This window comes from Sminthopsis crassicaudata, chromosome 3 (genome assembly GCF_048593235.1).
Source record: "Sminthopsis crassicaudata isolate SCR6 chromosome 3, ASM4859323v1, whole genome shotgun sequence".
NCBI lineage: Eukaryota > Metazoa > Chordata > Mammalia > Dasyuromorphia > Dasyuridae > Sminthopsis > Sminthopsis crassicaudata.
The window spans coordinates 357649465-357666001 of record NC_133619.1 but is presented as its reverse complement, the minus strand read 5'-3'; the positions used below and the strand labels follow the sequence as shown (position 1 = coordinate 357666001).

At 33.6% G+C, this 16537-nt stretch overlaps 1 protein-coding gene and 1 pseudogene across 3 annotated transcripts in view; one reads left to right on the top strand and one right to left on the bottom strand.

Annotated features, from left to right (window-relative positions):
• CNTNAP5 (contactin associated protein family member 5) overlaps window positions 1-16537 on the top strand; it is a 949942-nt gene that overhangs the window by 353952 nt on the left and 579453 nt on the right. The window lies entirely within an intron of this gene.
• LOC141559662 (alpha-enolase pseudogene) lies at window positions 9621-15722 on the bottom strand (annotated as a pseudogene).

The window sequence follows — 16537 nt, the reverse complement described above, 5'->3', positions numbered from 1 at the left end:
ATTTATGCACATGAGCAGCTGGAAGTATGATTAATGTTAGCAGTGGAAGCCATTGTTGCAAACTATTGGACAAGGATTAATCAATTTATAGTTTTAGGTAAATGTTTTTTTTTTTTTTTTTTTGGGGGGGGTGGAATAAGAAAAAGCTCCAATAAATACATTTGTAAAGGGCTGGACTAAAATGCAGACTAGCAACAAGGATTTTTTTTTTTTTCTCTTCTCTCTCTTTCTGTCTCTCTGTCTGTCTGTCTCTCTCTTTCCTCCCTTCTCTCTCTCTCTCTCTCTCTCTCTCTCTCTCTCTCTCTCTCTCTCTCTCTCTCTCTCTCTCTCTCTCTCTTTCTCTCTCTCTCTTAATTCCCCCTTACTCTCAACAATTAGCTTTTCCAGAAGCAATTCACTGTTTTAAAGATCAGAATCTCATTATTGTTTTCAATTTAATCTTTACTTTAATGAATAACTATGGAAGATGTATGCAAGCAATTGTAGAATGCCATAAAAATGAATTACAGATCAAGGAACTTCCCTACTAGATAAGATCTGCTGGGAATATACAATTTCCTTCTTTCTTAGAATATGGACATTTTTCCATATTCCATAGAATATGGACATCTTTGATTAATATTCCATAGAATTGAATAGACAAGGAATAATTTGAGAAGTATTTTCAAATTAATAATAAATAGTAGTGCAAGATAGTAAGGCATTGTGATTATTTTTTATATCTAAATATGAGAATATTTTTGAAAGGAAGAAACTTATTTTGGATAAATGAGACAGATTTCTGTTTTTCTTTCCTACTCTCCCCATGTCTAAGCAAGAATCATATAGCTGACTAAAGCTAGGAATCTTGTTACTTTTCAAGGGAAAAGTTCCCAAACAGATCTTATACAGCAATTGTAGAAAGTCATTCTGGACGATGGATGATCTAAGTCCTTGTTATTTATGTGACAAATAATCCTGGGGTTTCCAGTGAAAAAAGTATGTTTCCTTTTTCCTTGCCTTCTATTCATAGATATAACAATGAATTTAAAGATCACTCTGTATTATTGCAATTGTTATCACCATTATTATTGTTGTTATTAGGGTAATTTACCCTTCACCCTAATGAAGCAAGTAAGAAACAGTATGATAGAAACAACAGCAGACTAGGAAGCAGAACTGACACTGTATAGCTTAATATCTAGAATTCTAGCATTTTATTTTAAAGTTTGGGATTTGTAAGTACAAGTTTAAAGTTTTTTCTAGCTTCCTTCTTTCTTCTACCTTCTTATTTTTAAAGTAATTCAACCAGCATTCTGCACAAATATCTGTTCTTTTAAAAAGAGCTGCAGTTATTATGTCTCTTTATGCTTAAAGTGTGAAAGTTTTAGTTTGCAAAATATGCATTTCACTGTTTGTCAGTCATACACCATATGGTCTAGCTGCCATCCAGTGTCCATGTTGTAGTTCTCAGTTTAAAGAAAGAAACATACAAATATGACACTGGTGCTAACAATTCCTTTTATTCCTCATATTCAAAACAGCAATAGCAACAGAAATCACAAGAAAATGAGAAGTTAAAAATGAATAAGGCAGCCTCAGTAAATTAACTTCAGTGGCAAATGTGTCCATTTAAAACTTGAGCTATCTTTGTAAATGGAGAATAATGGCCACATGGATAATACAAAAGATTAAATAATAAAAAAGCATATCTTCTTGGCTTCAAGATATAAAATTTCCACAATCTAGAAAATTTAATTGTCCCGTAAAAGGGATTTTGCATGATTCACGTTCAGAAACCACTTATGTCTTGAGTTGTCCAGGAGAGTCATAAGAACTTTGATATTAAGCTGTCTAAAATGTTATAATCTGATATTTTCCCAGATGTATTTAATTTGCTCATCTTAATGAATAGAATTTGCTTTGATCTAAGAATGGTTTCCAAATTTGTTTTAGATATTATTTCCAAATTAAATATTTGTGATATAATGAATAGAAAGACATCTATTTATACAGTGACTTAAGGTTCCCTCTATCCTGATCCAAAATATATATTTCCTGTCTTCTTTTTAATTCATTGGTGGGGTATGGTGGAGTCCAGGTGAATGTGGTTTAAGAAATGGTCTGTAACAATCCTTTTATAATACACTTATTTTAGAGAATAACTGTGGAAACAGAATAGGTAGAAACAGTACAGACAGTTGCAAAATTTCTCCATCATCGTTTAAGAATGCTAGAATGAGTAATGAAGGAGCAATCAGAAGAAAAATTACATTAGATCATCATTCCAGCTGAAAATAAAAAAATCAACCTATATTTAAGTGATCAGGTAGGAATTGTGGAAGAGAAAGAATCTGAGATCATGAACTCAGTATCCAGAGTTCAAAGACAATGCAGAGATTCCTAAAGATAATTCAGATATCTCATAAATCAGGCCAGTATCTGAAGCCAGGAGTAAGGTCTTAAAAGACACTCAGTGCTCAGAGCCCCTACCTTAGAATTGCTCAGCACAGATCTTAGACTTGGTTTATTATTCAGAAAACAAATTCAGTGAAATTTCAAAAAGCAATCAGTAGCATAGAGGGTCTCAAAAAAACTCCCAGCTAAACAAGTAATGCTGAATTGCCCTATCCAGATTTCTTAAAAGAATGCCTTTAAAAACAAACATAAAAACCTTTGAGACTAGGTATGTCTTAAACACATATAAAAAGAGGGTAATAACATTAAAATACCTACAAGTAAAGTTTCAAAGAAAAACATAGGCTGCACATAAAATCAATTAGAATGTCTAAAATGAAACATGGTAGAGGGTTTTTTATAAGCTAAAATTGGTATTACAAATTCATTGAAGCAATTGACGAAAGAATTGGAAAGAAATAGAAGCTTTGGAGAAGAGACTTTGAAAGATAATTGACAGCTAGTTACAAACTCCAAAATCTTACCCAAGTAAAAAAATCTATAAAAATTATACAATACAACCGTTAAATATCTCATAAAACAAGAAATATTAAAAAAAAAAGTCAAAGATTGGAAAAATAGAAGAAAATATGATAATAGAAATTGAACATCACTTGAACAGATTCAAAGTAAAGTAAAACCTGGAAAATAATTTTGTTATATAGCAACAGGAGGAAAAAAAAGAGTAATTTTGAAAGAGTTAAGAACTCTAATATAATGATGTAATAATAATGTAGTGATTCCATAGAAGCAAAGATTCATTTATTTATTTTTAATTAAAGCTGTGTACCATTTCTTTTATCTTCATCTTTAGTATATCTTTGTTTTGTTTCTTATTTTTTCTTTCTGATCTGATTTTTCTTGTCCATGCATGGACAATTCTTCAACATTAGCCCTTGCAAAATCTTGTGTTCTAAATTTTCCCTCCTTCCCTCACTCTCTCCCCTAGGTGATAAGTAATCAAATGTATGTTAAACATGTTAAAATATATGTTAAATCCAACATATGCACACATATATTTACAATAACCTTGCTGCACAAGAAAAAACAGATCAAAAAGGAAAAAATAAGAAAGAAAACAAAATGCAAGCAAACAACAAGAGTGAAAATGTTATTTTGTGATTCACACTCAGTTTCCACAGTCCTCTCTCTATATGGGGATGGCTCTCTTCATCTCAAGATGATTAGAACTGGCCTCAATCATTTCATTGTTAGAAAGAACCATGTCCATCAGAATTGATCGTCGTTGTATAATTTTATTGTTGCCGTGTATAATGATCTCCTGGTTCTGCTCATTTGACTTAGCATTGTAAATCTCTCAAGGCCTCTCTGAAATCATCCTGCTTATCATTTATTATAGAATAATAACATTCCATAATATTCATATACCACAACTCATTCAGTCATTCTCCAATTGATGGGCATCCACACAGTTTCTAGTTTCTGGCCACTACAAAGAGGGCTGCCACAAACATTTTTTGCACATGTGGGTCCCTGTCCCTCCTTTAAGATCTCTTTGATATATAAGCCCAATAGAAATACTGCTGCATCAAAGGGTATGTACTGTTTGATAACTTTTTGAGCATAGTTCCAAATTAAGGAACAATGATTTATAATGCTGTATACCTCCTGACAGAAATGATGGACAAGATACTAAATATGCAGAACTAGAGGCACATTTTTGGACTTAGCCAATGTGGGGATATGTTTTGCTTGAGTATATTTGTTCATTGAAGGGTTTTCTTTTTTGTTTTTGTTTTTCCAGTTGGATGGCAGAGGGAGAATGAACAAGAGATAGAGCAGATGGTTGTTCATTGTAAAAAGGAAAATTATAAAAAATGAAAATGCAATTCTATCACTTGGGTTCTTTGATCAAACTGTATAAACAGTGATGTTGGCATTGTCTCTGATGATTAAGATTGCAACTTATTCATGATATCAACATGTGTAATTCTTACCCCTGTTCTTCCATATGTGTTTATGAAAGGAATGTATTGAAAATGCTTGTAGGTTTTCTTCTAGTTTTCTTAATATTGTATAGCATCCAATAAGACTTGTTAGTTTTCTATGACTTATTCCACTGATTCCACTCTATGATTTTTTCCACATATTGACTTAATTGTTTTGTCATCAGACCCACCTCTTTTGAGATTCTCTTATACAGAGTGAATTGCTGACTTTTTATCAAATATTAGATAACTAGGTAGATAGGTAGATAGATAGATAGGTAGATAGATGGATAAAATGGCAGATTGGGTTTATGGATCTTCTGCTGCCTGTTTAACATTTGTCTAGTTCAATTTCTACATTTAATTTCTGTCAAATGTTAAGTGCATAGATGGACCAATTTTATGTTCCTTGGAATCAGATGCTTCATTTTGACCTAGAATTATTTAATAGAGGAAGGATAAGTACAAAAAAAATGATATCTTTATTAATTAGATATGCAGAAAATGTGCAATTTTTGGATAGGGAATTGAAATTACCAAAGAGTTAAAAGGTAGGAAAACAAGAATCTGGGAAGGCTTCATGCATAAAATAGTAGACAAGAATGATCTTGAATGGAGAAAAGTACTTCAATAGAAAGAGATAATTGATTATAAATCTTTTTATGTTTTGGAGGAAAGGGCCTCTATTTAAAGCACGAGGCAATTTGAACAATGCCATAGAGAAGAGTGGAGGACAGGACAAGAAAAAGCAATAGAGAACAAACCAAGTTGTCTGAACTATAAAATATGAAAAGTCGAGCAATATAAAATAAATCTGGACTGGAAGATTAGAACCAGATTCTCAAAGGAATATAATGCTGGAGTAATCCCATTTTACATCAGTTACTAAATCTTTGTGACCTTAAGAAAGTCTTTAAAAGTCCCTGAGAATCAAATTCTTCATCTGCAAAATGAGAGTTTGAAATAGATAAAGTCTTTGACACTTTTCAGCTCTATCATTCCTTCACCACTGGGAATAGAAGCAAAAATTACAATGTGCTATTCTATTAGTGAGAAACTGGACATAAGGAGAGCTGAAAATTAGGGTGGGGATAAAGGGAATATCAGAAACATTGGAGATACTTCTTCCTTTGGGAAGTTTACAGTCAATCAAGATAGGCAAATCACATGATTAAAAGAAAAGAGAGCATAAAGAACATGATATGCCATGTTGATCAATGGCTTTTGTTGTTCTTGTTCAGTCCTTTTCAGTGAAACAGTCATGTTCAACCATTTGTGATACCTTTTGGAGTTTTCCTAAGAGGGGAGAAAAGATAAAAGAGTGCTTTATCCATTCCTTTTGTCATCTCATTTTACAGAAGAAAATGAGACAAACAAGGTTAAGTGACTTGTCCAGCATCACACAGCTGATAAGTGTCTGAGGTCAGATTTGAATTCAGAAAAAGTTTTCCCTGAATCTCAGCTCAGCACTCTCTCCACTTTTTATCATCTAGCTAATTGAAGTTTATCAAAGAAGGAAGTCATTGGAATGAGGGTTAAGGAAAATAGATTTCATGAAGGAATTTCAAAGATTCACTATATCAATGAAATCTTTAGAATTATGGCAGCATGAAAAAAGGATTGATTTAAGAGAACTGGGGTAATATGATTAGCCATTGTGATGCTGAATTAAATCAAGTTAAAGTGAGAGTAACTATCAGAAAACTTCCTATCAACTGGAGTAATTAGGTAAGAAAGCCCTCCCTATGTGATGGAGGAAACTTGTATTATTAGCTTCCCTGAGATGTACTTCAGAGTATGGTACACCTTCTCATCTACAGCTAAACATTTCTGAATGTCAGATAACTTAGCTATCGAGAATATTGATAATTGTGCTGGGCAAGTATTCCTCTTTTTGGTCCTGTGTGGAATTCATCTTAATTAACTTTTCACACCTCTTCTTTATCAATATGACACTCTTAGATATTTGGGATAAAGATCTATAGGGGAATGACCCAGAGATTTGTCAACAAATGTGGCACTTAAAATTTTCTTAATTAATTTAATAATAATAATAATAATAAATGATGATTTTCAAAATTGCAATGACACAAAATTGGGAGGGCTGACTAACACTGGAATATTTTAGTGGTCTGGACAGATGGGTTGAATCTTATAGAATGACATTTAATAGGAATAAATATGCAGCATTACATTTGGATTAATGAAGTCAGTCTTACTCTATTAAAGATGGATGAAGCATAACTAGGTAACTTGGATATTAAAATCCTGAGTGTTTTAGTATAAGGTAAACCCAATGTGAATGAATAACATAAAATGACTAGTGAAAAAACTTTTCTTGCTCTTAGAGTGAATTTAGAGAATAATGGAGATAACAATCCTACTATTCTCATTTATTGTTATATCACTTCTGGAATTTGGGTTCCATTCAGAGGACTATATGTTATATATAATACTGATAAACCCAAGTGTTCAAAGGAGCTCAAACAAGAAAAGGAAGAATCTTGAGATTATGCCAATGGGAATTGGAGTAATCCACCCACAAGGAGCAGCAGAAAGTGGGGATGTTTATTTGGAGAAAAGAAGATTTGGAGTGAAATCTTCATATACAGCATATTCCAAAATTGTTAGCACAATTTTAAGCTATTAAAACTTAAATATATGCTAAGATTTTTAAAAATGCATTTTCAAAGCTTCATGCAGGAGAGAGAGAATGAGACATGCATAGAATACATGTTATAAGTTTCAAGAAACCTTAGTGTTAATGTTACTGTTTTGTATCCATTCTGCTTCTTACCCAAACTGTGAGTCCCTTTGGGAAATGAAATACATCTTAGCTCTTTTCAGAAATAGCACAATGCTTGTACACTTTAGCCACTCAATATATATGTAGATAGATAGATAGATATAGATAAAATTAAAAGAGTAAGAAATATTTTGAATGCCATTTCCTTCCTCTTCAAAGTGAATATTTTTAATGGGATTTCAGCTATCACTTCTATGCAGATATCTATGGAGAAAAGTTCAGAGATATATTTCCAAACCTGAATCTTCTCCCAAACTAGAGGCCTAGTTAGAATTCTAAAGGACCCCTTAACATGGAGGTTTTACTCACATCTCAACCTCAGCATGACTAAACATTATATTATATTTCTCTCAAAATGTGTTTTTCCTTTTGGCTTCCTTTTTGGCTATTTTTGTTTTTTGTATTTCTGTTTTCCAGGCTAATTCAGAATCTTATTGTAAAAGAAAGCATACCAAAATAAAAATCCAAGAAAAACAAAGCAAGTTTAAAAAAAATGTATTTGTATTCAGAATCCATCAGTTCTTTATCTGGGGTTGGATAGCATTTTTCATGATAATTCCTTCAGAATTATCATGGATCACTATATTGCTTTGGAACAGCTAAGTCATTCGAAGTTGATCATCATATAATATTACTGTTACTGTATACAATGTTCTTATTGCACTTGCATCGTGCTCCTCCTCAACCAAGTACTATCACCCAGGACTGCAATGAAAAACTGAGTATAATCAAAGCAACAGACAACTGACCCCAGTGTTAGCAAAGAGGCTCCTGTATTCTTTCTATGACCATTTGTCTGACCATCTTACTATCTGTGAGCAGAGGGCCTGTTCCTAGTCTGCTAGGGCCTGATCTCTGCTGATGCAGCCCACACTAGACTGTACTCCACTTTCACACTAATGCAACAGGTCTTTCCTATCAAGCTTTTAAGTTGTCGTAAGTTGGAAATTTGTTCCTCCCTATTCTTTTTGGGGGATTCTGCAACTCCAGGACTTATTTTAGAATATTATTTATATGTTTTTAGAGGAGATATGAGGCAAGTACCTGCTTCTTACTTTGTCTCTTGTAGCTTTTTCATCCTATGCTCTTTAAGCTCTAGGAGAATAGATCTAAAAACTCTGTATGTGTTTGTTGTTCCTTTCATTCTGTTGGTGGTTTGGGAGTTTCTGTACATGATCATAGGGTTTTGAAACTGGAGATAATTTAGAATATTTCAAAAACAACCTTATCTTGTGAAGGTAAATAAAAACTAAGTAATTTGTCCATAGTCACAGTTAGATAGGCAAAATGTGAAACTAAATTTCTTTATCACAAGTCCTACCTTTTATCTACTGTGTCATTTTGAGGCAGACCCTAAAACTATTTTACAGAAGTTGATCAAAAAGCCCTGGAACAATTTTATGAGTTTCCTCAATCAATTTGTTAAAATTCTAATGTATTAAGTGCTTAAGAAGTACTTACTGACCAACTTTTTGATTACAGGGAATAAATCTTTGGTGCAAGCTTCCTAGAGTTACCCATTCAAAAGTATTCCCAAATCAAAGACACACAAAGGGTGACTTTTATTCTAGAGTTGTGATCACCAACATAGTGAAATTTTATTTTTGACTTCCGCCTAACTTCAGGAAAACTCTAGGTACATCATGGAACCAGAGTTTAGGTATATTTACTAAATAGATCTCTTTAAATGTGTGGTAGTATATCACAAACAGATTTAGTGTATAACATGGACAACAGTATTTGGAGGGTTTCATGTTAAGTAAAAAGGCTAGATATATCTAGGAAGTACCATGTAGGCTTAACATCAAGCATAGTTAAGTTTGCTACTCTAACTGGGAGGATCATAAACTCCTTCATTGCCAACTTGTTATGGATGTATGGAAGCTACCAATCACTATGTCAAAGGCTGGAACTGGCAGTATGACTTCATTATTGCCTACAAGGTCAACAAAATGGAGGTATAGGGAAACAGCTTTCTCAGCATCTCTGGCCTTGCAAACAGTGGGCTATCTTTGCTTAGGGTAGCTCCAGAGGCAGAGTGCATCTTCAAGTAGGAAGAGATCTGAGATGAAGTCTGGAATGGACAGTGCAGATGGCAAGGCTTGAGAGGTCCCAGAAGTCTAAACGCTTATAAAGTTGATTGAAGCGTACCCCACATTGACAGGTACTCCTCTAATTAAAATCAAAGTCTTGATAAGACAGTTCTAATGAAGTAGTGAAAACATCACAGAAACGAGGGGATAGAGGGAAGTTAAACAGCAGAAGCCCCTGTCCCCAAAAGAAAACTTCTGTAGTACTTGGTACTATATCCATTCTTAGGCTAGAAGTAGAGTTTTTATAGAAGTGATAAGTAACTGCCAGTTGAGACCTCCTAGCCAAGGAGTTTAGTTGATCTAAAGGTTTCTTAAGTTCTTGTGATCAGATTTAGCCTAGCTATTCAGGTATTCCTCAATTCTGAGAAGTTATTTAAACTTGACTAGATACTCAGATTGTCAGGGGGCACCAGTCTCTATTTGCGCAGGCCATAGATTCACCACCAGCTCTGAAATGAAGGTATCTTCAGTCCCTCTGAAATGATGGGAAACTGAACTAAGCCAGCTTGCATGCCTTGAGAGGTCTAGTCACAGAGACAATCTGGTTCATTTTAGTAGAAGGCAGTTGCAAGCTTTCTCATCCACAATCTTTTCAATGTGCTTGGAATTGGTTACCATAGATCATCTCTTATTATTTGGATGCTTGTAGTGACAGTGAAATTCTTCCAAGCTTCCTAATCATCCTAGTCATGGGGATCTTCAAGAAATATCACTTGAGAGTCCTTGATGAATGATTTTTAGAGATTTCTAAGCTCAGTAGGGGAGGTATGCCTATTGGGATCACCAGGAGATGTAAAGTCCAAATCATATTTCCCAGATCGGAAGAATCCTGAAGCAGCAATATTCTTGTCAATTATGACCTTATCAATTTAGTTGGCTTTACTAATAGCATTTTTTATCTGCTCCAGAACTCCTTTATTCTCCAGAGTGTTAAGAGCAAAGACATCCTCATCCCTATGTTAATGGCATACTATCCATATTTCTGTTTAATCACATTCTTCAGTATGTGTTAGATCTCAACTCTGATGTTCATGGATTCCTTCAAATTTGCTGCTCTAACTGGGAGGATCATGAATTCCTTCATTGCCGGCTGGTTATGAAAGTATAGCAGCCATCACTGATTATGTCAAAGGCTGGAACTTACAGGATGACTTCATCATTGCCCACAAGGTCAGCAACATGGCAATATAGGGAGACGCCTTTCTCATCATCTCTGGCCTTACAAACAGATAGAGCTGCTCCTAAAATGGCATTTGCACCAAATTTAGATTTATTGTCAGATACTTCCATCTCCATCATCAATATGACAATCTGCTTCACAACACTTAGTTTCTTATTAATCAGGGTCAGGACAATACATTTATTTATGTGTTCAATCACTTTTGAAACACCTTTCTCTAAATAGCACGTCTTATCAGCTCCAGGGCTTCATGGATGCTGGTAGAAGCACCACTGAGCAAAACTGCTTAAAAAAAAAAAAAAATTCCAATGTAGAGAGCAATTTCTACAGTGTGGTTTTCACAAGAGTAGAATACCTTGTTAGCATGATTTTGAGTATAGACATATTGAATTTCTGTATGAGGCTTCCTGCATTGGACTCAGGGAATGGAGGCCAATGATTAAAAGATTTTCTTTGTGCAGATTTGCTCATACCCACCTCACAATGATCCAACTACTAGAGTGTGCCCAGTTTTTTTTTTTTTTTAATTAGTTAATTTATTTATTTAATTATTTTTTACAAAAATTTTATGCATAGGTAATTTTCCAGCATTGACAATTGCAAAACCTTTTATTTCAACTTTTCCCCTCCTTCCCCCTACCCCTTCCCCTAGATGGCAGGTTGACCAATACATGTTAAATATGTTAAAGTATAAGTTAAATACAATATATGTATACATGTCCAACAGTTATTTTGCAGTACAAAAAGAATTGGACTTTGAAATAGTGTACAATTAGCCTGTGAAGGAAATACAAAATGCAGGCGGACAAAAATAGAGGGATTGGGAATTCTATGTAGTGGTTCATAGTCATTTCCCAGAGTTCTTTCTCTGGGTGTAGCTGGTTCAGTTCATTACTGCTCTATTGGAACTGATTTGGTTCTTTTCATTGTTGAAGAGGGCCACTTCCATCAGAATTGATCATCATACAGTATTGTTGTTGAAGTATATAATGATCTCCTGGTCCTGCTCATTTCACTCAGCATCAGTTCATGTAAGTCTCTCCAGGAGACTTTCTCCTTTCTGAAAGAGTGTACCCAGTTTTATAGATGAGGAAACAAGTCAGAGAATTTAAGGGACCTTCCTATGTTCTCATATTTACTATAAGAGGTAAAATTTGAACTTCTTCTTACTTGACTCCAAGCTAGCCATTTTATGTATTACTTTATCAGCATTGTTATTTGTAGTCCAGATAATTTCACTGCCTTGTTTAGTGTGGTGAATACTGGTTTATTTTTCTCTTCATTTTTAAGTAGTGGTGCCAGCACCCTTTATGGTCAAGGTTCATACCTATTCTATTACCTGCCTATTAAAGTAGTAAGGAAGATAAGCATTACTTCTCCATTGTGTTTTACTCAGAAAACAAAATGCTGTTTATTGTCATAGAAAAATATCAAGGGGCAAAGAAGCTTAGTGCTGACTGATGACCCCTTTCTATTTATTATCCAAACTCCTTTCTACACAAAAATTTCCTATATAAGCTCTACTTGTTTTTCTTCATCCAAGTTCAATTGTGTTATTTCTATATTATTCAGTCAGCCTAGAATGGGGAAAAGCATTCTGTTGAAAGTTAAAACACATCTAAATTCAAATCTCAAAACTAGTGTGAGTTACTGTGAGACCTGGGGAAAGCATTGAATCTTTCTATGCCTTCTGGTCCCTTCTTTATAGAAAAGAAGAGAAACAACAGCCTACCCTCCCTCCCTCTCAAATGACAACATGAGGATAAAACTTGTTTTTATATGTGGCAACACTTTAAAAATATACATTTTTTTTTTCAAAATGCATTTTCTGTATTAGATTTACATCTGGCTTAAAGTTATTTTTGTACCAAAGTAAGTAATTCATTGGAGGAAGAGACAAAAGACTTAAGTGTTAGTCTACCCAATTTTGAACATGATACTTTATTTTATTAGTTTGTACTCTTATCTGTAAAATGAGATGATTAGATAATCTCTGAGATCCTTTTTAGCTCTGTTAGTGATAGATAATGTTTCTAAAGTCTCTTAAGGTATGAAAAGAACTATTAGCATCCTCCTTCCATAAACTATCCTGGAATTCATTTATTTTATATTTATTCTTATAAAAACACACTGTGTGAATATGTATATGAATACATGTTTTTGTATATGGACCATTGATAACAACTTCCTCATTTTACAATAATAAAACTGAGGCACATAGTGATAAGTAATTTTACTAGGGTCATATAGTTATTAAATATTAGAAGCAAAATTTTGTTCTTGCCTTCAGGTCTTATACCTTCTCCAATAGGCTATGCAAGAGATAAAGATACAGTTGGTACTTTTCTCTAATTTATGTGATATATCAATCATTTTGTTCAAATGTAAGTTCAATTTTCTCACAACCAACCACATCTTATTTAAAATTCGAATTTCCTCCTTTTCCTAGCATAATACTCTGGATTCAGGAACTGGGTTTTAAAGAATAAACAAACAAACAAACAAACAAACAAAACAACCTTTCATAAGGAAACAAAATACAAAAACAAAAACAAACTATCATAGACACAGAAATATACAGATTGAAGCTAAAATAATTGGATTTTCTTGGAAAATATGTTTATTGTTCAGTATGCCTAGTCCTGGTCCTGTCCCTAAACCAAAACAATATATGTTATATACAAAACAATGGTTTTCTACATGTCCCTCTGAATTTGAGTTGGGTTCTAGCCTGTTTCCTTATCTAGTGATCCTTTATCCCCCCCTAGAGCCTGCTTCCTACATTTTATCTCAGTCTGGCCTCATAGGTAATCCCTTGTATCTCTTCTTCCTTTCTTCCTGAATCTAATTGTCTTTTTTTTTTGCCAGTAGCAATGCTTGTCTAATTTCAGGGTTATTACCTAGCAGATTTTCAGTAGCACAGATTTTGGAAATTTTGTTATCTATAATATAAAGATATCAAGTGGATATTACTGACTTCAGAGAGAAGCAGCATTTTATAAGAGGAAGTGTATCTGCCTTGGTGTCAGAGGGCTTTAATCTGAATCCTGGCCTAAAAATAATTACTTTGTTTTCTTGACCAAGTCAGGAGACTTAGTCTCCTTATTTGTAAATTGAGAATATTAAAATTCATACAGCCAAATTCTTGGTTGCTCATCAGTGAATCAAAACAAAATATATGTAAAAGTACTTCATAAGCAGAAAGCTCTTTGTAAACTCAAAATCTTTTAGAGTTTGAATGGCTTCATGAAGTTTTCATAAACTGCATGAGGCTCTCTAAGATGGCATTCTTTTGTCCATTCTGGGAATAAACTATTATGCCTTTAGTGGGAAGGTCTTTATTGCTAATTAGTGAACAAATGTTGCATATGAAGGAAAAATATAGTCCGAAAGGAAGGAAAGTTGTGAATAAAATATGAAGTAAAAGAATTTGTCTACCAGTTGATGACTGTCCTTGAAGATGAGATTTGTGCCTTTTGAGTTCATTTATAAATGATGATTTCTTCCCCAGAAATCATTTAAGTTAGATTATGTCTAGGCCTAATATTCTCAATGGGCCAAATAACAGACTATATCTGCTACTTGATGTTTTCCTTTACACAAATGTACACAATTCATTTCGCCTTCAGAAACATAACCTGATTTTTTTTTTGCTTGCTCTTCTTGAATGATATTGAAAATAAAAGTGGTATAAATTTATCATCTGGTGAATTGGGAAGAACTTTTCAACCATCCCTAAACTTTTTCCTTTGTATATCTGGATAGTGGTTTTCACTTGCTAGATCTTACTTCCAGGAAGCTTTGTGGCAAAGTGGTTAAAGAACTAGGCATCGAATCAGGAAGACCTGAGTTGAAATGCAACCTCAAACATTTACTAGTTATATAACAATGGACACATAGTATTAACCATACATGGTTAATACTTACTCTCCATTTGCCTCAGTTTTCTTAACAGCAAAAAGTGGATCAAAATAGTACCTATCTTGTTTGTCAAATGTTTAGCACAATACCTTAGGCATATTGTAGGCAATTAATAAATGCTTCTTCCCCTCCCTTCATAAGAGAGGCCAACCCATGTTTCATAGCCTAATGGTTTCTGTGACATATTTTTATAAGCATTATGGCAGCATTATGAGAATATGATAGATTTTGTAACTTAGTTGACTTTCATTTGTAAACCTAATTCTTTGTGTGACATATGTTTCCCTGCTCACAGTTAAGATTGCTTTATTTACTGAATGCTTTTCCTACTATTATTCATCAGATAATACAAAAAGCATTAATCTAGAAAGCTCAACCCACAGCATAGTCTACTCTTATTTCCCTTGACTCTGTAAACAGTAATCAGAGTGCCATAACTGAATCTGAAATGTCTGAGGAATTCTGTCTATTCTGTGTGGGTCTTAATTGAGTTGTATGACTAGAGTGAAGTTCTCTGTGTATTTTTATGTGTAGAATATGCTCTTTTTCTGTCAATTTGTACAAAATTTCTTCATGAGTGCATTTTGAGTGCAATTTTTCTATATTTTTATTATAAAATTGGTAAGACCTAGATTTTATGACATCAAAATCAGACTCAAAGTTCCATTAAAATCTTACTAGGATTGATTAGATAGAACATAGTTAAGAATAAGAGGGGCAAATTATAGATACATTTTATCTGTTTTTCAATTTGAAGTATCTCCTTATTCCCCTTATGTTTGTCTAAATCTCATCCAGCCTTTAAGATTCAAATATAGAACCACTTCCTTCCCCCAAATTTTCCATATGATTTTGTCTTTCATGCCCTGTCCTCTGAACACAGTATGGATTTTATAATCACATCATATAACATTAGTCCTTTCTCTATTGTGAGACTAACTTTTTTCAGTATTGTAATAGAGATTATACCTTTTCTTTGCCACCCCTGTAGCAGACAATGCCTAATATCCTGTTCATATAAATATTTGAGTGAGTGATTTAAAAAATACATATATTATAAAATCCAATGTTTCTACTTTTGCAAATATAATACTGTGAATTATAATTTATACACACACACACACACACACACACACACACACATATATATATATATATATATATATATACATATAAATATATATATTTTTTTCCTTTGCTGAGGCAATGGAGTTAAGTGACTTGCCTAGGGTCACACAGCTAAGAAGCTTTAATGTCTGAGGTCAGCTTTGAACTCATATCTTCCTGACATCAGACTCTGTACTCTCAACTGTGCCATCTAACTGCTGCTCAGTCATACTTTTTAAAAGTATTTTGTTTTACATAAACGCTTATGTAATAAGCCTAGATGAAGTGTTGTGTACTGGGTAGCATGCTGATCTTGAATTTAAAAAGACCTGAGTTCAAATCCCATTTTTGATACACACTGGCTATGTAACTTTGTGTAAATCACTTAAGTCTGAATGTTATTATTTGTTCAGGCATTTTTCAGTTCTGCCCAATTCTTTTGTCTCCATTTTTTCCCCTTATGAATGCTGGAGTGATTTGCCATTTCCTGCTCCAAGTCATTTTATACATGAGGAAACTGAGGCAATTAGGATTAAGTGACTTGGCCAGGTTCATACAGCTAGTGAGTGTCTCAGGTTATATTTGAACTCAGGAAAATGCATTTACATGATTCAGTGGATAGAATATTGAGCTTGGAATTAAGAAGACTCATGTTCATGAATTCAAATTTGACCTTGGACACTTATTAGCTATGTAATCCTGAGCAAATCTCTTAACCTATTTGTCTCAGTTCCTCATATGTAAAATGAGCTAGAGAAACAAATATAGTCTAATATCTTTGTCAAGAAAATACTAATTGGTGTCAGGAAGAGTAAGACACAATAACAACAACAAAAACAAACAGCAGTCTTCCATTCCAGGCTGCCGGTGGTAATTTAACCACTGTATCACCAAGCTGCCCTTAACTCTGAGTGCCTCCAGAGGGAAAAAATAAACAAAAAAAAAAAAAAAAAAAAAAAAAAAAACAATCCATAAAACTTTTTTCTTAAAAAGTTAAGCTTCTATGCAATGATGTACCATGTTTTCATACTGGGATTATATTATA